General features: G+C 42.4%; 1 pseudogene; it reads right to left on the bottom strand.

The window, feature by feature from the left end:
* Positions 1–18,513: 18,513 nt before the first annotated feature.
* Positions 18,514–21,579, bottom strand: LOC144828024 (F-box/WD repeat-containing protein 7-like; annotated as a pseudogene).
* Positions 21,580–24,847: the final 3,268 nt, after the last annotated feature.

The following is a 24,847-nucleotide window of genomic DNA, read 5'->3' as shown; positions in this document are numbered from 1 at the left end:
TAGTGTTTTGTTATTTTAAGATTGTTGAACATACCTCATAGTTACATATGAAATTGGTCGTAGAAAAAAACATTTAACATATGTTTTATTTCTATTTTTTACATTGTTATTGAGAATGTTGAATGGTTTTTTTCAAGATAATCTTCATGATTGTCTTTTTTTTGCCTGCTGTTATGTGATGACTACTATTGAACTCACTGTTTCTAGTGAAATTTAATATATTCTGAGAACAGCAAAAAAGGCAAATAAAATGCTTTACAAATTATTTTGTGTTGTAAAAGATATATTGTAACTGTATTTTTTTGTCTTCTACAGGTGCTAATTTTATTTAAAAAAATGTAATTTATTATTTTGAAGATAAGTATAAGTAACTGTTGAAATGATCGATGGGATGTACTTCTACAGCGCTGAAGTAACAGAACGTGGATGGAGTACATAAGTGTGTAAAGATGGTGTGTATCTTTTAAACACATTTGAAGAAATTTTAAAATATATATGCTGAGTATACCTGTATCCTTTGCATTTTACTACAACACATCTACTACTTTGGAACTGGTAAGGTGAATAGATATATTGTACTTTTTTTAGTACTGCATTTTATTATAATAGCCTTAGTTTTTTCTTATAGTGATAAGGAGTGACTGGTTTGAAAATGTAAGAACATTTTATAACTAAAAATTCATATAAGTAATTTCATTGATATAATCTTATAAAGTAGTTGAGAATGGTATTTGCATAATATTTTTTAAAGGGCAAAATAGTTGATAATGCTAATTTTGTATTATGTATTAGGAAAAACGAAAAAATTAAGTGTTCATGTTTTTCTACAAGGAACATCAACATAAAAAATCCACTATGGAAGAACAGAACAATATAGAAGACAGTTTCAAAATTAGTAACACTCTCATAGAGGAGCTAAATATACCTTTCATGGGCAGCGAGAATGAAGATGAAAATATTGGTGCTGCAGATATCAGCTGGGATTTTTTAGATGAAACATTGGATGCTGATTTTGTGCAAGCATTAGAGGACATTGAGTTTCATCATATAACTTTTGAAATTGATAATCAAGAAAATGAAATATCAGGTGAAATTATGTTAGAAGCTCTATTAAATTATGAAATGTTACAAGAATACATTTATGATTAAAAAAAAATAATGGTTTGAGAGACTCTTCTTGCAGAATTGTAATCATTCAGCTAATATCCAAGTACTCATGGTGCAAAGTGGGCCTTAGGGCATGGACTGCTTCAAACCCCTATAGATTATGTATGCACTCTTCTAAGCACCAGCAAACTTGTCTTTTATAGCTTTTATTTCCAGGTCTATATCCTTTGACTTCCAGCGAAGTTTCTGTGATTACTGATTCCGTATTGTACTGAGCTATTCAGCAGAATGTCCTTATCTATGCACTGTGCTACAAAATGGACCTATTTTAAATTCAGTCAGGCACTCTCCTTGCAGAACTGTAATTATCCAGTCAGTACCCAAGTAATCATGGAGGAAAGTAGGCCTTAGGCCATGGACTGCTTTAAACCTGTATAGACTATGCATGCAGTCTTCTAAGTACCTGCAAACTAGTCCTTTATACATTGAATTCCCCAATTTGTATCATTAGACTTTCAGCAATCCCTCTCACTCTACTGTTTCAATATTGTAGTGAGCCATTCAGCAGTATTTCATTATGTATGTACTGTGATAAAACTAAAGCTGTTATAAATTGAGTGAGAGATTTTCTTTGCAGAACTCTAATTATTCACTCAGTATCTAAGTACTCATACATTAAAATAGGGCCTAGGTCATAGACTGCTTCAAACTCATATAGACTTTACATGCAGTCTTTTATGCACTGGTAATCTTGTCTTTTATACCTTCAATTTCCCAGTCTGTATCCTTACACTTACAGAAAACACTATCACACTACTGTTTCAGTATTATATTGAGCCATACAGCACTATATGCTTATCTATAAACTATTCTAAAAGTGAAGCTGCTATACATTCAACCAGACAGAGTCCTTGCAGAATTCTAATCATTCAGCCAGTACCTAAGTACTCATGAGGTAAAGTGGGCCTTAGGGTATGGACTGTTTCAAACCCCTTTTGACTATGCACACACTGTTCTATGTACCAGCAAACTTGTGTTTTATACCTTCAATTCCCCAGTCTCTATCCTTACACTTCCAGCAAACACTCTGTCATTGCTGATTCAGTATTGTACTGAGATATTCATCAGAATGCCTTTATGTATGCACTGTGCTAAAAAATTAAGCTCGTATAAATTCAGTCATGCAGTCTCTTTGCAGAAGTGTAATTATACAGTCAGTACCCAAGTAATTACAGAGCAAAGTAGGCCTTAGGCCATGGAGTGTTTTAAACCCCTATAGACTATGCATGCAGTCTTCTATGCACCTGCACACTTGTCTTTTATACCTTTAATTCTCCACTCTATATCATTATACTTACAGAAAATACTCTGACATTGCTGTACTTATCTATACACTGTTCTAAAAGTGAAGTAGTTACACATTCAGCTTGACACTGCTTGCAGAAGTCTTATCATCCAGTCAGTACCCAAATATTTATCTAGTAAAGTAGGCCTTAGTATATGGACTGGTTCAAACTCCGGTTTACTATATTGTACTCTTCTATGCACCTGAAAACTTGTCTTTTAAACTTTTAATTACCCAGTCTCTATCCTTATACTCTGTCCAAACACTTTGCCACTACTGTTTCAGTATTGTACTGAGTCATATAGCAATATATGCTTGTCTATACACTGTACAAAAAGTGTAGCTGTTATACATTCAACTCTACACTCCCCTTGGAGAAGTGTAATCATTCTGCCACTACCCAAGTAGTCATGCAGTAAAGTAGGCCTAAAGGCATGGACTGCTTCATAGAGCTATAGATAATAAATGCACTTCTCTAAACATCTGGAAACTTGGCTTTTAAACTTTGAATTGAACAGTCTCTATCCTGACACTTCTTCCAAACATTTTACTACTAGTATTTTAGTATTGTAGTGAGTTATACATCAGTATGTTCTTATGTATGTTCTGTTCTAAAAGTGAAGGTGCTATACATTCAGCAAAACAATCTCCTTGTAGAAGTGTAAGCATTCAGTTGGTTCCCAAGTAGTCATGCACCAAATTAGGCCTTAGGGCATGGACTGCTTCAAATCCCTATGGACTATGCATCCACTGTTCTGTACACCGGCAAACGTGCCTTTTATACTTTCAATTCCCCGGTCTGTATTGTTAAACTTTCACCAAACAGTCTCACACTACTGTTTCAGTATTGTAGTGAACCATACAGCAGTATGTGATTATCTATACACTGTTCTAAAGGTAAAGCTGCTATATATCCAAGTACTCATGCTGCAAAGTGGGCCTTAGGGCAGGGACTGCTTCAAACCCCTATAGACTATGCATACACTGTTGTAAGCACCTGCAAATTTGCCTTATTGCCAATTCCCCAGTCTCTATCCTTACACTTCCACCAAACACTCTGTCCCTCTTGGTATAGTTTTGTAGTGACTCATTGATCAGTGTGTATTAAGGCATTCACTACATTAAAACACTAATCAGTAGATATACAATAAGTGGTACATCACCGACATTGTGCACTGTGACATCACCACCATGGATGCACCGTATTTACAATGTGGTGCACTATGGGACAAAAATGGCACGGATATGTGATATATCTGTGCTGTGAAGATGGCGCATTCTTTGACTTGCGTTGCAAGCGCAATGCAGCTCCAGCAATGCTCTTGGGGCCCTATGCTCATAATGCTGTGTCAATCTTACACCTGCTTCAAGCAGGTGCAGGGTTTTGATGCAGCATAAGCCCAAAAGTGACTGAATGAAATCTTATAGATTTCACTTAGTCACTTTTAGGAGGCGTTCCTGCGCCAGAACACCCCCTATCTGTGCAGGAAAGCCTCCTTCTGGCGCAGGGATTTACAATGTGATGAACCTTCCAAATGCGTCACATTGTAAATATCACACACCATGGCACATCTTTTGCACCACCTCTGCATCACAAAAGTGATGCAATCGCTGTGTAAAAGAGGCACAAGGGGGTTGTAAATCCACCCCTAAAACATACAAATTCATCCAGGCAGTTTCACCGGCAGTGCAAATCGAAGCATAGACTTGTAACATATTTATGTGCATATGTTACATTCAAGTGCTTTGGAGGTACTACAGTATACTATAGGTAAACACCTTATAGATTTATGCTTTTTTTTTTAAACCAAAAAAATAGAACTGGAAACAAAAAAACTGTGGAACAGGAACAAAAAAGTTTTTTTTTTAAATTAATGTTTTGGGCAACGGTGCTCTTCTTGCCTCTTCACAATGAGGTCAATAGACTGCTCACCGTAACAAAGTAGCTCTTTACAATTATTTACAATGAAAAGTGAGATTGGCAAACTGTGGCACAATAATCGGATGTGGACTGCTCGGAGGAGGTGGTGGTGCAGTTAAGGTACTAGCCACTGCAGGTTGAGGATTGTCCTGCAAGCTTTGTGTTGCTATCCTTGAATAGTTATTAGGATGCAAGGTTTTCAAGTGGCGATCCATGCTGGCTGTACCGAAAGAGTACTTTTTGGAGGGGTCATCCCTGGAAAGAGTAACAGCACAGATCTTGCATGTTAATTTTGGCGTTCACCTCCTTCTGTCACTCAGGAAATGTAAAAAAACCTCCAAATGAAAGCTTCTTTTCTCTTTTTCTGAGGGGGCTCAGCAACAAATTCTTCCTCCGAGGAATGTTCTTATGAACTCTGAGGAAGACCAGCCATTGTAGAGTTTGCTTCTAAAGGACTACAGCTCCCCAGAATAGATGCTACTCCTGAGAAAGTCCATGTAGAATGATGAAATGGGAGGGGTCTTTCAACAGTTGGAATAGGAAGTGTTATGAACCAATGAAATCTTTTCTTTTAAAGTCACATGGCTTTGCGTACGCTTACGGTGCTCTTACGGTGCTCTTACGCTGCGAGTACGTACAACATACCGCCGCGATTTGCGTAATAGCTCTTCAAAGTAATATACGTTATTAAAAGTTTAAAAAAACTGTTTTTATGACTATCCCAGATAATGTCTTCCCTTAATATGTACATTAAATACATAAATATATGTTTTTGAACAATTAGAAACTTTCGTGCTGTACACGTACGGGGTGCAGTACATGCCGTCACACGGAAGCGTTGATGCGACTCGTAACGTCAAAGCACATCCGTAACGTTTGCACTGGTACGCGCAGAGTACGATTTGCCGTACAAAGTAAGGTGCGACTGTTGAAAATGGCAATGTATATGTACATAAGCGGCGTTCATTTGTGTTCACTGTACCCCTTGTTGTAAGCAGAACAGATATCGCTAAACACTGACTGTGTTATCCCGCCAGCATAGACCCATGCACACACGTACACGACAGCCATTTTAGACACCATGGCCTCTCTGCCCATCTGTCCCCGGCACCCCTCCCGGCGCGCACTGCTCATGCATCAGCCACGAGACCCTCTCCCTCTGCGTGACCCTGCTCTAGAAGTAGCACTCCTGCTTGACCCACACCCCCCATTTCCTCCCAAGAACACCCTTCCCCTCAGCTGACAACCCCCCCGGCTGCACTTGGCCTCTCGACCCGGTCCCAAGTCCTAAGACCAAGCCTCGTGGATGTACATCCCCCTTTTCCCTGCCCAGCATAACAAAACCGTGATACACCAACCGAAGTGTCCGACCTTATCACCTGACCAACCTCTGACCTGATCATACCCTCCTGCCCTCGTGTCCTGTAGGAATGTCCGGCTGAGAGATCACAATCTCTCTTGTTACATTCAGGAGGGGAGGATGACATCTGAGCGACTGGTATGGGAATAGGCCTGAAGCTGGGATTCCAAGCATGCCTTTTTCTACTTCAAAGCGTCTTTATTGTAATAAGGAATGTTTGTGCATCATAAACATGTGTATAAAAGACGAAGCCTCAGAGAACTTGTTAGAGCACCTCCTGAAGACACTATGCGAGTGTCCGAAATGACAGGCTCTCCTCATGAGAAATAAAACTCTATTCTTGTCTTCCTGCTTCCAGCGCCCGTCTCTTTATTTGGTAATTGTTCAAGATGGAAACTAAGAGGCGTCCTGCGCCAGCAGCCTGGGCATCAGGTGCGTTATGGACTGACTTTTCCTCAATTGGCGCCCCAACGCGGGGTCCATCAGCGACATAAGGTCCGGTAAGAGAGGTCCAGACGATGGGGTGAACATCTAAACGATTGGAGTATACCTGCCTTGAGAGGGCCCTCGTCCGGCTGCCGATTGAATGAACTTCACCAATTCTGAACGGACCTCTCTCAAGTGACCTACTGTCCTGGCTGGAATCCCACAGGAATGCTGCGGTAAAAACATGGAGAAAGAGAACGATGGGGCGCTGGAAAAAGGAAGGCGAAGAATTGCCCACATGGTCCGGTCCGGGTAAGGTTAAGTAGGACGTCTTTACGTCCGATTGGTAGGATGGCTGTATCCATCTGATTGATTGATTGATTGATTGTTTTGGAATCAGTATTTAAAATACTGGTATTGTTCATTGATTGGTTCATTTAGCCTCGGTTGCTACTTGAAGTATTGGTTCTCTTTGAGACATTCTCTGTTTGCAAACAGCGACGAATAGGAACGTTCCTCTCTCTTTGCAAATAGTGAAGGATAGGTAATGCGGACTTTTGTCCCCCGTTGTAATCCGTCATGCCTATTTTTCTCCCCACTGATTGATTGGTTGCTCTGTTGCTCTTTGAGACATTCGCTGTCTACAAACGGGGCAGAATAGGAATATTCTGTCTCCCTTTGCAGATAGTGAAGGGTAGGTAATGCAGACTTTTGTCCCCGTTGTAATCTTTCTCCCCATTGATTGTTTGTTATTGATTTTTATCGATTATTGCTCTTTGAGATATTCCCTGTCTACAAACAGGGAGGAATAGAAATATTCTGCCACCCCCTTTGCAGATAGTGAAGGATAGGTAATGCAGACTTTTGTCCCCGTTGTAATCCGTCATGCCTGTTTTTCTCCCCACTGATTGATTGATTGTCTGGACATTTATTGTTCAAGGAATAGTTCTTTTGAGGCATTCTCTGTTTGCAAATAACGTGGAATAGAAATGTTCTGTCTAGTCTTTGCAAGTAATGAAGGGTAGGTAATGCGGACCTTTGTCCCCCGTTGTAATCTGTCATGCCTATCTACTCCCCACTGATTGGTAAACCAGTTCCACCCGGACCATTTATTAGAGGTAGGTCATCTGGCTCGGCCAGGAGGGCACCCCTAATACAAAAGGACAAATATAAAAAAAAAAATGCGGATTAGCCGCTGTATCGTGCTAGCAAATAAGAGAAAAAAAAAATATATATATAAAAATCGTTAGGGAAAAGAAAAGGAATCGAGTGAAATCAGTAGGCCGCTGACGAGATCTCTTTTTCAACCTCGCTGAAATAGAAACATAGGGAACAACCCCTCAGGAGATATGAAACTGGTGAGGAAAGCCGAACTCAACGCTATGACTTCGACACAGCTTGGCTCCACCACCCACCCCGCCCAATTAACGACAAACCTTAGGCGAATAATAGAAAAAAACACAGCACTATAGCGAAGTAACAGGTGAACACGTTTTATTTTTTTTAACAAAAAAAACATTCAAAGCAACTATTTACATGACACACGGCTGCATCGACAAACGGAACCCACAATGCATTTCGCCGTCTGCCTGACGCCGTTCCAGTCCTTTCTTCCCCAAAGTAGCAATGTTGGGCTACTTTGGGCTACTTTCTAGTAGTTTTTGGGCGTTTTAAAGTCTACAAAAACCGTCAGGGGCGGCCTGGGGTGGAAGGACCACTACGCGAATAGCCCGAAGGCGGCACCACGTGCCAAGGCCTGTCCCCCGGATGAACCAAGGGACCCGTTCCTGGGGCCGGGGCGAAGAAGCGTCCGGCCACCATCGGCTGTAGGCCCGGCCCGAAACGTGCCAGGCGTCCCCACTTCTTCAATAATGGCTGCGACAACACTGGGGGGGGTGTCTTGCACATGCCTCCGACCCCCCCCCTCGTCCTCATCGCCTGGTTCGGCCATAACAAATGTCAAGCGAGACGCCGTGGGGTGCACCGGGAGGGAGAGGCGGCGCGAACGAGCCTCTCCCACCTCCCCAGGTGAAGGCTCCCCAGCTGCACCCCCAACGCTCCTCGCACCTGGCAAAGGGTTTGTCCACTCTTGCGGTGCAGCGACGCTCCACTCACCCAGCAGGGTCTCGTCCACTGTGGCGGTGCTGCGACGCCTCGCCCGACAGGTTGAAGCCCGTCTGCTCATTTGACCCCGCGATTGCCGGTAGCTGCCGAACTCTCAAAATGGCGGTCGACCCTGCAAGAGCGGGCCCAGCATGAAGGAATGGCCTGGTTGCTTGTTGATTAAGAAACGAGTCCCACCATCATAAAAGTTCTCCTCGACCTTGAAGATTCTATAGGAGCCGCGGGGGTCCCCGACTCCCGCAGATACCCCCGATGGGGAATGACTGCCATGATTGCCCGCGGAACGATGAAAATTTAGCTGCGGGACGTCGGCGCTCCCATGCTGACGCCAGCCTCAATTTGAATGACTAAAATCCTGCAGACTACAGTCGGATCAGTTCCGGTGAAAAACCCAGTATGACCCGGTAGGGGAAAATGTTGCCTCCCTCCCCCCTCTTTTGACTGATGGTTCATACTGCCGATCCTTTCTGTTGCCCTTTAACGGAACCTTTTTGACTGCTGAAAGAGGCTCTGGGCCAACCACAAGTTGGTAGAGGTTTTGACTATGCCTGGATCTGACTGGCTGCACCCAAAATGGCGCTGGTACAAATGAAACTTTCAACTCTTTGTTGTACCCCGATTGCTCAGCCTTGATGTCATGAAATATGTATACAGTTTTTAAACACAATGAATTGATATGGGATGGGTACTGATTATGTGTTTGGACAATGAATTGAAGTGAGATGGGTGCTGATTGAACCTTCGGACAATGAATTGTTGTTAAGTTTGGCGCATCATGATTATTGAAAGTTCAAATTTCAACACTTATGATACTTGCTCACACTGAAGTTTCGATATGATTTTTTTGCACTTGTCGCACTTTTAGTATGAAATCAACGACCACCGACACCATTAGGTTTTCCACTAATAAGTATTCCCACATGTACAGTTCTGGCCGGCCCACGGGGTTGTAGGCCCGTATTTATGCACCGACATTTTTTTATTAAAGATTTTTGGGGGAAAAACGTACGTAGTTGTCACGTGTAAATTAGTAAGCTTCGAATAAATGACCACTGTTTCCGATATAACTGAATTACAGGTGAAATGGCTCAGCTCGATGAGTTAAGGCTTAAAAAGTATAGTACGCAAAAATATTGCAAATATGAATGGTCCAGGTTTTTGTTGTATGTACTTTGCACATTTTTGTACAGCCTAAAGCAACCGCTAAAAGACCCTGGAAATCAGCCTATACTTTATATGCTACCTGTATCAGGAGAATTGTGCGAAAAATACCCCTAAGTCGCCCCGAAGGAGTGCCACCTGGCCTCCCTACATACGATCCGTAATACCACACTTGGGTGACCTATGCTATCCATCGGCTTCCGATAATCATCTCTCCTACACTAAAAGGTCCATCTGGGCTTAAATGCCGAGTTGGCAAGGACTGCGTTCCGTGGAGATAGGCCGAGTATGTAGTAAGTAAAAGCCTTTTCGGGTTTATGCGCGCTGATGTGTTTTTTTTTAAATGCTGCCCCCGCTCCCTTCTTTTCCCTCTTTCTGCAGGTCACATTGAAACGTCGATTAAAATACGAAAAAGAAAATGGTGATCTAGTGGACGAAGAGACGGGAAAAAGGCGTTCGATTATGGTACCTACACACGATGAGCGAACAATACCCTGAACTTAGCGCTTGAGAGGACAGCCTGAAGCGGAAAATACAAAATGTGATTTCGCTTGGCACCCCGAATAATACAACGAAAAATGACGTGCACTTATGATTAAGCATTCTACACTTAACTAAATAGGGAAAGTTTAAAAGAATATTCTGAGGTGAGGTTTACTCTAGTACCCTCCGTTTGGAGGACTAGGAATGTTGTCAGTGTTTAGAAATTACTACATCCTTTCCACACCCTCATGGACCGGAAACTCAGAGCTGCCCTATTGTTCTCCCAAACTGACACCCACTGTTGCCTCAGCCTGGAAACACATTAGCCCGACCAGGTCAGTTCTTGACCGGTTGCCAAAGGCGTAAGAGTGTAAAACCACAAAGACCAGTAAAGGCAGCCGACAATAAAAGGGAAGAAAAGGGTAAAAAGAGCTTAGGATGCTAAGGATGCGCAGCATACAGGAAGAGATCATTATGGCCAATAACGGTTATATGTCTTGTCTTGGATTTTTGTATATAATACATGTACTGTCTCCCTCACCTGAGTATGTGTGTAAGTAATGTATGGATCTACGTCATCCCTCTGCCTGTGTTTCCGTATTACTTAACCCCTGTTGTTCTGTGTTGTGCGCACACTGAACGACCCATTATTGTACACGTCTCTCTCTCTCTCTCTTTCTCTCTCCATGTCATATGTGTACCAAATGGACCATTTAGAGTGTGGTCTCTCTCTCTCTCTCTCTCTCTCTCTCTCTCTCTCTCTCTCTCTCTCACTCTCTCTCTCTCACTCTCTCTCACTCTCTCTCTCACTCTCTCTCTCTCTCTCTAAAAGCCCCCCTGGTCCCTCCTCCCTTGTATGGTAGCGTTGTGCCCCCCCCGGCACCAACGTAATTGGGTCTCCTCGAACACAAAGGTGTTCGGCAAAATCGATAGGAACTAAAACGATTGTAACTTGCCATATTACTACCTCTCCTTTCTGCCAAACGATAGAACCCAAGTTGGTAATGAAGGAAGGGACAGGTAAGACGACTGATGTCCCCTAATCCGGCCTTTTATAGGGGGACTATAACGTCAATGGCCTTCTGTTTTTCAGTTCGCTAGAAATACAATTCCCAATGCACAGATTACCTCGCCCCTCTGCACTTAAGTGCGGATGTTCAAAGTGCCCCCCCGATTCTCCCGATTGACCCCAGCTCCCTGTCCAAAGCGTCCCCGCTTCTCCTGATTAACCCCAGCTTGATGTCAGCTACCCTCGAAGCGTAATTGATGACCTTGATTAACGGTCATTCCCCAAGAAAGGCATGTTTAACATCTGCCCCCCCTCCTCCTTCTTCCTGACGATAGCGCTCCTGTTTGCAAGAGTTAGCCGACCCTGAAGGGAAATGTAAGATTGTCGATACTTGGGTTAAAAAGAAAAAGGGCGAGTCTCTACATAAGGACTCGATTTTGAGTTTGATATAATACACTGTATATAAAGGTCCAATTTCTCTCCACATACGTCACGAATGAACGCCAAACAGGTTTATGAATTCAATGGTAATGCCCTCCTACATACTCCATAAGTGATGACTTCTGACTGTGACCGTTGAACTTATCACCCACCCACATAGGATTGGGGACGGAATTGAGATGTATAAATGTCTTCTCCTGCCAGTTTTTCTAAAACTTGTTTTGTACCCATTCAAAGATACAATCACCGGAGGAGAGGAGCTGGACGTGACGCACAGCCTGGCCACAGATCATGGAGCACGTGTGACCTCAGCCAAAGGTGGAGCCACAGAGCAACTAGACGCGGGACGAGGCACCACTCTCAAACTCGGCAGATGAAGGAATAAAGGGCCGCCTTAAAGCCCTCGAGTTGCTGACCCACTCGTGCCTGAAGTCCCCGTCCCTCTTAGCCCGACTGATGGGCCTGCCTGCTCGACATCCTTTGCTCCTTGTGGTCCCTTGGTGTGCTCAAAGATCTGATCCCACTCCGCCCTCTCTTCCCTTGATTATTCAACAACATCACCCTTTTCGCATAACTTTTGACTATAGAATAAGGTTTTTGCCACGAAAGAAGAAAGACTCGCAGGTGCCCAGCATGAGGCACCCCTAAGAAGATCAGTTAGGAAACAGGACTGTGATCTAACAGCAGAGGACTGATCGCACCCTGCAACGCGTAAGGATGAATACGAGCTGGACCTATAGCTCCACCGCCGGTGCTCAACAGCGCCAACAAAAGAAGACGGACTCTGTTAAAAAGACATTGTGACGAAAACCCCCTTCCTGAACTTTCTACCCACCCCTTGACTAAGTGCTTGTATCGAATTGAATCCCTCCTTCAACAATTTTGTATTTCTTTAAAAAATGTTTCATCGGTCACTCATGTATTTAGTTTTCCAAAAGTCTCTTATTGCACTGATAAGACCCGAAGGTATCAGAGTACTTTTACTGTATGTTGATGTCACCGGAGAGAAAGTCTGGACTTGATTCTATAATGTTTCGGAACATTTTTTCTGATTGACTCCAACTAAGTATTATGCCGATCTCTAGACTTGTATGAATAACCCAACAAATGAAAAATCATATGTACCGCATTCCGCCAATTGTATCGACTGTTTAGAACTGAACTAGCTTATGTAAAAAAAGCAGCGACTGTTGAAAATGGCAATGTATATGTACATAAGCGGCGTTCATTTGTGTTCGCTGTACCCCTTGTTGTAAGCAGAACGGATATCGCTAAACACTGACTGTGTTATCCCGCCAGCATAGACCCATGCACACACGTACACGACAGCCATTTTAGACACCATGGCCTCTCTGCCCATCTGTCCCCGGCACCCCTCCCCGCGCGCACTGCTCATGCATCAGCCACGAGACCCTCTCCCTCTGCGTGACCCTGCTCTAGAAGTAGCACTCCTGCTTGACCCACACCCCCCATTTCCTCCCAAGAACACCGTTCACCCTCAGCTGACAACCCCCCCGGCTGCACTTGGCCTCTCGACCCGATCCCAAGTCCTAAGACCAAGCCTCGTGGATGTACATCCCCCTTTTCCCTGCCCAGCATAACAAAACCGTGATACACCAACCGAAGTGTCCGACCTTATCACCTGACCAACCTCTGACCTGATCATCCCCTCCTGCCCTCGTGTCCTGTAGGAATGTCCGGCTGAGAGATCACAATCTCTCTTGTTACATTCAGGAGGGGAGGATGACATCTGAGCGACTGGTATGGGAATAGGCCTGAAGCTGGGATTCCAAGCATGCCTTTTTCTACTTCAAAGCGTCTTTATTGTAATAGGATTGTTTGTGCTTCATAAACATGTGTATAAAAGACGAAGCCTCAGAGAACTTGTTAGAGCACCTCCTGAAGACACTATGCGAGTGTCCGAAATGACAGGCTCTCCTCATGAGAAATAAAACTCTATTCTTGTCTTCCTGCTTCCAGCGCCCGTCTCTTTATTTGGTAATTGTTCAAGATGGAAACTAAGAGGCGTCCTGCGCCAGCAGCCTGGGCATCAGGTGCGTTATGGACTGACTTTTCCTCACGATCACCGTACGCGTACGGTGCGATTATTAAAACAAACAATGAAAAAAGAATTATATAGAATTTGATTTTAACATATTGAAAAAAAAAATTAGTTTATAAAAAAATATTTTTGAATTTCGTTTTGTTAATGTTTTACATTAAAATATGAAATATATATTAAAAAATAAAATAAATATGAATATTTCAAATAAAAATGTAGAAAATTAGTATAAAAAGAAAGAAATATAATAATTAATACATTTAACAATGATCATTTACAAAACCTTTGAAATTCACTGAAAAAACCATAGGTTTCATACATGTTATAGTTAGCTGGACATTTCACTCATACAAAACCATTGAAATTCCCCCGTAATAGTTAGTTCAGCTAACTATAACTCACGCGCCCGCAAAGCACTGCTGATGACGTCACATATTACATCACTCATGACATGGTCAGTGACATCACTCATGACATCACTGATGACATCTCAAATGACATCATCCAGTGAATGTGTGTCTTTCTGAAAAATAAATATTTTTTATATATGTATATCTAAAGGTCGATGGAAGAATAAATGGGTATATAAGTGTCTAAATGGATGATTCTGTTTGTGTAAAATTGATTGGATAGCTGAGCGAATACATGTATTAGAGAGTAATGTTTAAATATGTAAATATCTGTATCAGTGTCTCACTTTGTGTATAAGTGGCTGCATGGGTTGGTGACTAGCTACATGAGTGTCGATATGGGTTATTAGTTTGTTTTTAGAGTATCAGTATGAATGTCTGTATGGTTTGGTGGGGGGTATTACTTACCGCATAGATGAATGAATGGGTGCCTCTGTGTTTGTATATGTTTTGAAGACAGCATGTGTGCAGGAATGTATGGGTGGATGAGTGTGTGTATGAGTGTGTGTTAGTGAGTGAATCACTGTCTCAGTATCTTTATGATTAACTACATATGTTTTAAACTAGTATATGTGAGTATTGATGTATATAAGTGAGTATATGTCAGAGCGAGAGATTGTAAGAGTTCCTGTATAAATAAGAACGTGTTTCTATAAGTGATTGTTTAAAAGAGTAAGTACGTGTATGATTCTGTAGAGGTAAGTGTAGTTGTGGGTGTATAGCTGTATATGCAAGTAAATGGATGTTTGATAGTTTATTTGCATGTGTCAGTTTGTGTGTGAGTAACTCTATAGATGAGTGTCGTGTGTAATAAGATGTATAGGTGTATGAGTACATATGATGAGTGAGTACATGCATGAGTGCCTATATAGAACTGTTAGTGAATGACTGGATGTGTATGTAGATTTTAGAATTACTGAATAGGTTGTTCTAACTGGAATTGGTATTTCCATTTTTAAAAAAAATTTTAGTTTCTATTTTTGAATGTGTGTATCAAGGGTTATATTATGCTATTACGCTGAGAGGAGGTCTGTCACTCTTTCACAAGGATGATGTCATCAGTGATGTCATTTGAGATGTCATCAGTGATGTCATGAGTGATGTCACTGACCATGTCAAGAGTAATGTAATATGTGACATCATCAGCAGTGCATTGCGGGCGCGCGAGTTATAGTTAACTATAACGGGGGAATTTTAATGGTTTTGTATGAGTGAAATGTCCAGCTAACTATAACATGTGTGAAACCTATGGTTTTTCAGTGAATTTCTAAGGTTTTTTAAATGCTAATTTTTAACTGTAACGTGTGTGAAACCTATGTTTTTTCCAGTGAATTTCTAAGGTTTTTTAAATGCAAATTTTTAACTATAACGCGGGTGAAACCTATGGTTTTTTCAGTGAATTTCCAAGGTTTTTTAAATGCTCATTTTTAACTATAACGTGGCTGAAACCTATGGTTTTTTTCAGTGAATGTCAAAGGTTTTGTAAATGATAATTTTTAAATGTATTAATTGTTATATTTTTTATAATGATTTACTACATTATTTTAAATTATTTATTTTTAGATATTTTATTTTTTAAATTACATTACATATTTTTTATATACATTGAAAAATAAATGTTTTTAAAAATATTGAAATTGTAATATTTTTTTATATATATTTTTTTAATTTATATATATTTTATATAGCAGGCAATGATATCCTATGGAAGGAAATTCAAGTTACTGTAAGTACGATTAGAATTACTTTTTAGGATCAGTAGAGTAAATCGGAATTCGTAGTTCGGCTGATTTTTGAGGAATTTTTTTAAGTTCCAAAATCCACACTTAGTAGAATTTCCAAGTAAAACTAGTCAATGTTAGCCTATGGAAGGAAATTCAAGTTACTGTAAGTATGGTTACATTTACTTTTCATGGTCTGTCCTGTGCTCAAAGATGCAGCACTGACGTCTCTCGTGATAACAGGTGAGTAAATCGGAATTCGTAGTTCGGCTGATTTTAGAGGAATTTTTTAAACTTCCAAAATTCCACACTTAGAAAAATTTCCATGTGAAACCAGTCAATGTCAGCCTGTGCACTGTTAACTCACTCTACCTTTTTCTCAATTTTGTACCTCTGCTGTGACCCAGAGAACACCTTGAGACCGTGCCTGCTTATGTTCTTTGTGAAAAACGTTCTTAACGGTAGCAGCATCATCTTTTTGGTGTGCAGGAGCACACAGCCTATGTCCACACGTGCTGTATACTAGGTGGTGTGAAAGCGAGAGGTGAAAATGTAAGATTGCACGTAATGACCAGCCCCTGCTCAAAGCAGGAAGTGCAAGAACAGAGAGGAGAACGACTCACCATCGATGAGAGCCCAAAACCAAGACTTGCAAAGGGTGGAGCAAGTATCTAAAGAATCAGGATGGATAAGAGTTTAGTCTTACATCGTTGTGAAATATGGATAAAGTCTGAAAAGTAGTGAAGTACAAGAAGGATGTTCCTCAGATAAGAGATTGGATGGACAACATTTTGAAGAAAGAGATATTCTATGAACCTGTGGATGATAGTGGAGGTTCTGAAAAGCTGTGGAGGATGTATGCAACATTAGGAGCTTGTATGCAGCATGGAAGTAATATTCTGTGAATTGTAAAGAGTGTAACAATTCTGTAGGTTGCAGAAGGATAGGATCCAAGTTCTGTAGTGTCAAAGCACACGAGCGACTTCTGTATTGCTGTGAAAGATGTGAGGGGAGTTATTTGGATTTGTGAGGAATAGAAGCGAGGTCTATGGAACTAGGAAGGATGCAAGAGGAGCTCAAGAAAGCTGCTAACGGTGTTCTGTGGAGTTGCGAGGGATGGGGGGAATTCTGTGCAACTGTTAAGGAAACTGAACAAATGGAGGTGACTAAAGAGCTGTAAAGGGCAGCAGATGTGGGAAAACAGAAGACATTCTGCAAATTAGTTAGGGGGAGTTATGCATAGTTGTAAAACATGGGAGGAAATTTCTGTATATTTTGAAGGTGTAGATTTGTGATGGATGGGAAGTATGCTCTACACTTTTGAAGGATGGGGAAGTGCTATGAAGTTGAGAAGGGGTAGAAAGAGTTTGTAAAGATACAAGAGCAGTTCTGCAGATTTTGAAACATGCAACAGTTCTGCATAGTTGTGAAGGATGGGAGGTAGGAGATAGAGTGCGGCACGCTAACCCCTGGGGGCATCTTGGTGCCGAGTACCAGAGGTGGTACTCACTTACTTTAGCGACTTCGGAAGGATGAAGGGCTGAGTGGTCACGCCGGAATTGAAACCTGTGACAAGGAGGTCAAAGGGACATTCCTGACCTGGTCAGAATATAACCGAGAGAAGCAAGAGTGGCAACTACTTGACCCCAAGGAGGTCAGCAAGGGAAGCATTGAGATTCTGTTCAAAGTAGCACTGTATCTTCCTGGCCTGACAGGGTGGGTGAGCTGGTGAACTCAGCAGTGCTGCTGAGACCCCGAGGATGAAGCAGAAATGTAACAGCGCCAGCACTTGGTGTCCCAGGGGGTCTGATCGCTATTGAGAGGTGCCTATAGTCACCAATTCAAAGTAGTGTGTCACTGCAGTGAAGAGGTGAAACTCTCCATTTCAAACAAAAGAACTGGAAGCACCCAGTGTCTGACAACACCAGCCCATTTAAAGCATGCAAACAAGGGACGTCAGTGCAAACCAGCAATATCACTCAGTGACTCCAGGGCTCACTGTGGCCTGCAGATCACGAGACTGAATCCAGCAATATCACTCTGACTTCAGGGCTCACTGTAGCCTGCAGATCACGAGACTGAATCCACCAATGTCACTCGATGACTTCAGTGACCACTGTAGCGGGAGTGCAGATCACGAGACTGAATCCGGCAATAGCACTGAGTGACTTCAGGGCTCATTGTGAATCTGGCAATGACCGTCTCAGCCCTTCATCCTTCCGTTGTAAATAGGCTGGGAATCATTACATCTGGTTACGGTATGTCGTAATACTCTCACAAAGCTCACTTTGAGGGGCACTCCTCTGACAGAGGCCTGTGTTTGCCAGAGCACCAGAGGAGAGCGTGTCCGCATCAGAGGAGAGGTGTCCGCAGCAGGAGTCAGGACAGGTTTAGGACAGAGCTAGCGAGCTATGGGGTGGGCTCACAGACGGAGACCCCCATGGCACACTTCACACTCTGCACAGGGCCGTGCAGACACACTGCGAGGCACCTACAGACACTTCACAACTAACAGACAACAAATCTGGCAACACTGGGCTACAGTTCTAGCATTTACTGAGAAACTCAGAGCAGCGCCATTTTAAAAAGACAGAGGTCAGTCCCCCTAGAAAGCACAGCAAATGAGATTCTTCACTGGTGACGTTTGGCCAATAAGAGTTGCTCTAATTTTGATAGCGAGGCATGGAATGCAAACAGTGCCGGATAGATTGACGTATCCTTCTTCGGGTTGAGAGATGATTGGAAGTTTGAGCTAGAGAGATTGGAAGCGGAAATGCGATGAGAGATATTTCGGCTCCGACTCCCAGTGCTGGTCATTGATTTAATTAAATTGTTGCCAGTTGGATATCGAAAATTGGTGGTCTAGGAGTGACAGCAGAGAGGGACGGGGTCACAATAGTAGAGGCACAAGGAACGGAATTTGGCAGGCAACTTACACATTTATTATTGCAACTTTGTTTCCTCTGTGCCATTTCGACTACCAACTGCACACACTAGCTTAGTATTGTAAGCCTGGGTTCGCCATACGACTCCTCCACTACCACCGCTTTCCAGAGCCACCAGGTTACAGATGAAATCGCCTGCCTTCAGGTCCCAAAGTTTAACGGTGCCATCATCTGAGCTTGTTACCACAAACTTCGAGCTAAACTGTAAGCAAGTGACAGCACTCTGATGCTTCTGGGGGCCTGCAGTGTCTGTAAGCACTGTCCTGTATTTATATCCCAGATCTTCACAGTGGAGTCGGCATTTCCTGAGACGAGGGTGTTGTCCCGCAGCTCCATCCCACTGGTCAGGGACTGATGACCCATAAGCGTGTGCAAACAATTTCCACTTTCCACATCCCAGACACGGATAGAGGTGTCCAAGGAGCCGCTCACAATATGCTCCCCATCAAACTGCAAGGAGTAGACTCTCTTGGTGTGTCCTTGCAGAGTGTGAATGCAAGTCTCCATCTCCGGGTCCCAGACCTTCACAGTGTAATCATAAGCACCGCTGAACACCTTCTTGCCATCGTACTGCATGCAGCGAACAGCAGCCACATGACCCGTAAGTACATGCAGACACTGTCCAGTCTCAATGTCCCAGAGCCGCAGGGTGGCATTATGTGAGCCGCTAACAACCCTGCTTGCGTGGAGGTACATACAGCGCACTGTGGATGTATGCCTGTACAGGGTGTGGATGCACTCGCCAGAGTCTGCGTTCCAGACCTTCACCGTCCTGTCTGCCTAATCACTATATTATCTCTCATCTGAGAGGACCAGACGCCGCCTGTGTGCCCCACCAATGTCTGAACACACTCTACTGTGATAGCAGACCACACCTTTAGCGTGTTGTCATCAGACCCGCTAACTATCCGGTTCCCACAGAACTGAAGACAAGGTATAACGTGATCATCATGTCCCTTTAGCACCTTAGGGGGCCTGATGTACCTGCTTCACCAGTTCATATCTATCTTGTGCTGCCTCATGAAACCAAATTTCCATGGACTGTACATGAAACCAGGTGTCAGCATCCTCCGCCGTCTCAGGTTGAGGGGCTCAACAATTCCTCCATCTCTGCATTTTTCCCGCCATAGCAAATTGTCCTCAGCTAGGATCCTCCAGTAGCGGCAAGTCTGAGCGGCTCGCAGAAGGTCCCGGGGCTCTAAGAAGGATAGTACGTACAGGGCAAGCTCTTTGGGTAGTATAGAGATGAAATCCAATGCGATAGCGAAACAGATGGAGAAAGAACATGAAAGTCGGTGGGAATGTCTCAAATTCTGGGCCATAGAACAAGTGCCATTAAGTTTCATATTCATTAGAGAGCCTCCTGTTTTCATATCATCATCATTATAAACGTGTGCAAATATAATTATAAACACATGTGTGCTGCAAACAAAAAGTAAATACAATGTTTGCAAATCATCGGCTTGCTGACTGTCATGGCGTCTAATACATAAAGAAAACACATAAATAGTGTACGGTATATGATCAACTTGTTGTGTGGCATCATAAGTTAATTTGTGCCAAAAAATTATAGTAATAATGAATTAGTGAGAAATGTTATCAAAAAGGTCTCGGGTGAGCCGCGAACTCTTGTCAGTAGCTGAAACCCATGGCAAAAGATGCACGTACTGGTTGAGCTACGCCCCCGTTCACATGAAAAGCAGTCAGATAGGCAATATAGACCGGCTTACAAGCATGCAACCCAAGAGCGTACAGCCGATATGACTAAATACCTACACATACCAGTGCACTTCTCAGTAAACATATGATTGATACACCCAAGTGGGCTATAATAAAAACTTATGAAAAATAGCCTACCATTTGACACTGTGTGGATTTTTAGACATATAACAATAATCAAATACACTACTGATCGAGATTTGGCTAGCTAGCAGCTTATTTGACCCTAGTGGGTAAAAATAACCAGTGTACTAAATGCCTAATGCAGGATCATATACAAACTAATAACAATGTACAAATTACATATTGTTTCGGCCTCAGGGGCCAGCATATGCATAACATTGTAAATCCGTTGGAACTGTGGCTCGATGACTTACATCATATACTTGATTTGAGATGGTTCACAGTGATCGATAAGCTCATCCAATGCTAGCAACCTCTCAGGACCGGTCTACTTCTGAAAGGTTCGCAGCCAGTCCTGCAGCTCTGCTGGAGGGGCGATGGAAGGGATTCATCGACGCTGATGCCCATGGTGGTTGGCATTTCGCAGGTCCCCAAACGATGTGGCACTATCTATGCATTGTGCTAATGACCTAAAACTGCTGTACTCTGAGCCTTTGCATAACTTCTTTCCAGGAGATAGGGCTCTCACATCGATACCATTCTCAGACTTTCATTTCATCTTGGGCCGAACATGACGAATGAGGTTCCCCTCCTCAGTACGCTCCAGATAATCCATCCAGCGCTCATCCATCATATAATAGAAGTAAACGTCACTGCCATCCTCTCCATCTTAGCTCTCTTCCTCCCCTTCATCCTCTCCTCGCACGCCAGAGTGGTAAGACTCTTCCGACTCATCCTCCTCTTCCTCCCCCCAAACGGCCTGAATCTCTGACTCTTCTTCCTCCTCTCTGCCCGTGCCTCTGGAATGTTCCTGAGACACGTTGCCATTCAAAGCATCTCCTGAAGAAATGGATGGCCTTGGCTGTGTGTTGTTGTGCGAGCAGCTACCCCGGGCAGTATCACCACTGCACTGCCTCTTCCGGCTCGTCAGGTGGTCACTGTTAATTTCCAGAACGCTGGCATGTGAAGGGGTAATCCCCTTCACATGCAGGAGATTTTCTAAGGAGTTGAACCCCTTCAGCTCCTCTCTCTTCCGCACGATGCCCTGGGCTCTCCTCCTGCCGATACCTCTCGGCGCCCCCTCCAGCTCCTTGACGCCCGCTCGGTTGATGTCCACCGCACTCCTACGCTGCGGCTCCGGATCCTCCATGCTCTCTCTACCCGGGGATCTACTCCGACCGCAGCCAGGAAACTCTGAGGACCTACAGGCCTCCGTGCGCATTTATTATTATTTTGTTTTAATTGAGCTTAAGTATGCAGAGTTGGAATCCCCATGTAAAAAAAATATACAAAAAATTCTATTTTTTTTATCAGCAGGGTACGCGTATCTACGCGAACACCGCGATTTTTCAAAAAAAATGTTTTTGGGCCTTGGGGGTCCTTATGGGACCCCCTGAGCAGGCCTAGGGGGTCAGGGTGTTTCTACCCTGCCCCCTTTGCGTGTTTTCCACCTTTGTTTCCCTGATTTCTTGTGCCTCAGTCTACCGAGGCACAGGATGGCTGCCAACCCTTTCTGGTCTAGAGTGTTGACAGACAGTTGACAGCCAATTAGCATTCAGCTCGTGCTCGGGAAGGTACAGAGTACAGTAAGCTTACCGTAACACCTCCAATATATATCTATGATTTTACTTATGATTTTCTCTGAACGGATTTACACCATTCAACAAAAAGCATGATCTGCGAACAGAACTGTAACTTTTTGCCAAGTTTGGTGTAATTCCGTTCAGCCGTTCGGGCTGTAGCCCTGGATAAAGGTCCTATGGGAAATTGCATGGGGAAAACACGTTTTGGGACCCACCTTTTTTCTCGGCCCCCGCTTCACAAATCACCCCCAAACTTTCGGGAAAGGAGCTGAGTGGAGCAGGCCATTTTCTTGGAGAAATTCGCAAAGATTCGTCCACCGGCGCCAAAGTTATTCCAAATAGAATGTAGCGGATTTCCTGTGGAAACTAGGTTTCAACTATATATATATATATATATATATATATATATATATATATATATATATATATATATATATATATATATATATATATATATATATATATATATATATATATATATATATATATATATATATATATATATATATATATATATATATATATTACATAAAAAGTAAAACCTAAATTATTGTTTACAATAGAGGGCCTCGTCTGCAAGAAACATTTAAATAGCACTAAACCAACCAATGAAATAACATTATATACTACTTTAACCAAATAAAAATCAAACAAAAATTAAAATAATAATATAAAAGGCACACTCATTTAAACAACTAAATGACGAACACTGCAAGACAATGAAACTCTAGCAGATTCTCTCAACAAACCATTAAAGAAGAAAAATATACATCTGAACAAGTACATACCCTTGTAAGTGATACTTATATTTAAACTAATGTGATGGAACTTAAAATTGAAAAATAGCAAATACATATTAAGATAATCTCCAACTTTCTTTCTTTACATAGACTTCCTAAAAGAAAACACCTAGGACCTGAAAAATGATAAACTGCTAGAAAATTCCAGCTATCACTAACCAGCAAAAAGATATAAGAAACTAAGTATACATAACTAACTAACAAATTATAAGCTCATCCAAATAGCAAAGAAAAATATACGTAATAACTTCAACCTCTAAGAATTATCAACAAATTTAAAATGTAACTTACTTTTTTTTGTCATTCAACAGAAAAAAACACCTGCTCCACATTATAACACTTCCAATGGAAAAGCTGCAGAAACATGCAAAACATCTAAACAGAACAAATATGTAAGTATGCAAAATCGAAGTAATTCATTTTTTTTTAAATGTTAATAACCAATGTGCAAAAGTTCAAATATAACTACTTACAGATATGACCGAGGTTGCCAAATGTTTTACTTCATAGAAACAAAAGCAGTTATTCAATCACATGGGCTTTACCTACGGTCCATAAAGTGCATCATCAGAAACTATAAACTGGAAATGTACAAAATATTACTCTAATGCATGCTATAGGAGAGTGACACCAAAAGATGATGTTGTAATTCATGTAAGAGAGCACAACCACCACCCTAATGTGACAGAACTAGAAGCAGGAGACAAATTGCAAGATATCAGAGAGCCAAGCACTAGCTTCCAGGAACCCACAAGACAAATCCTGAAAGATACTACCTAGAGTCTCCAAACACATAATAGGGCAACTACCACCTATCCCTACTTTAAAACATTTACTTGCCCGAGCACAAGATTCCACTAGAGATAACCTACCTGCCCCCAAAAGATTCCAAGGTGTAGACATACCTGAACATATAAAAATTACACATAATGAGGACCGTTTCCTTTTACATGACAACCTAAATAACGAGGAACAAATCCTAAGATTCTCTTTAGCAAACAACTTAATGAAACTTCCCCAATGTTAAACCTGGATGATGCATGGGACCTCCAAAATGTGTCCCAGCCCATTCATTCAGATATGCACCATACATAATGAATATTAAAACATAAATATCCCTTTTGAATTTGCCCTTCTACCAAACAAGCAAAGCTGCACTTTCTACAATCTCTTAAACATTATAAAATAAATAACTACTACCCCCAAAAATAATCATGAACTTAGAGAAAGCCATGATTTAAACCATTCTAAAAATATATACCCACACAGCCATATAAGGCTATTACTACCATGGCAATCAAAGTATATGGAGACTCCTCCATGAATCTGCTCTAAGTGGGTTATTTTGATGGCAGTCGGACCGCATCTGATGACTCGTCAGATGAGATATGACTGTCATCTGCTGCTGCGGTTCGGCTGACACATTACAATGCATGCCGTCAAAAGCAGCAGCAGAGGGGCAATCTGATGCTTTATAATGGTCCCTTTCTGCCTGCGCTTTCATAGTGGTTCACCCGCCGTGAGAGGGCAGGCAGAAAGTAACTTAGGGGGCCCCAAACAGGCCCTCCTTCTCCTCTGATCCTGTGCTATGGGGCCTGGGGGGCACCTATGGTGCACCTCTAAATATCCCTGCACCATGTGGCCGGAACCACATTTTTTACAAGTGTATATTTTCTAATGCGGCTTGCGCTGCACCCGCAGCACAAGCCACTATAGAAAATATGCACTTTGTGACCACAGTGAAGACAGTCGTATTGAAATTAGGGCTAAGGGACCACCAACTCTTTGTACAGCAGCCCCTCTTCTGGTGCGGTGCCTGTTGGACAAGAGGCCGACTGGCATTGTAATGATGCCCAAAGTGTGGAATACTCCGCCAACAGCCAATTTGCCTTTGAAATAAACAAATTATAGCACTAGCCTACGCCCTTTCAAAGAGGTAGCTAACCACTACAAAGAAAGCCCTTTATGCCTACACAATGAACATAAACTAAGCCCCTTAATGGATTATTTTGAAGATACTTGGAATGGCAGACTGCATCGCTCTAGACACAAATGCTAACCCAAATTCTAAGTACCATGGTGGAATGTTTCTGACAGCATCTTTCCA

This window comes from Lissotriton helveticus, chromosome 4_1, assembly GCF_964261635.1.
Source record: "Lissotriton helveticus chromosome 4_1, aLisHel1.1, whole genome shotgun sequence".
NCBI classification, from domain to species: domain Eukaryota; kingdom Metazoa; phylum Chordata; class Amphibia; order Caudata; family Salamandridae; genus Lissotriton; species Lissotriton helveticus.
Note: the sequence above shows the minus strand (reverse complement) of the source record. Positions and strands in the feature narration are given on the sequence as shown.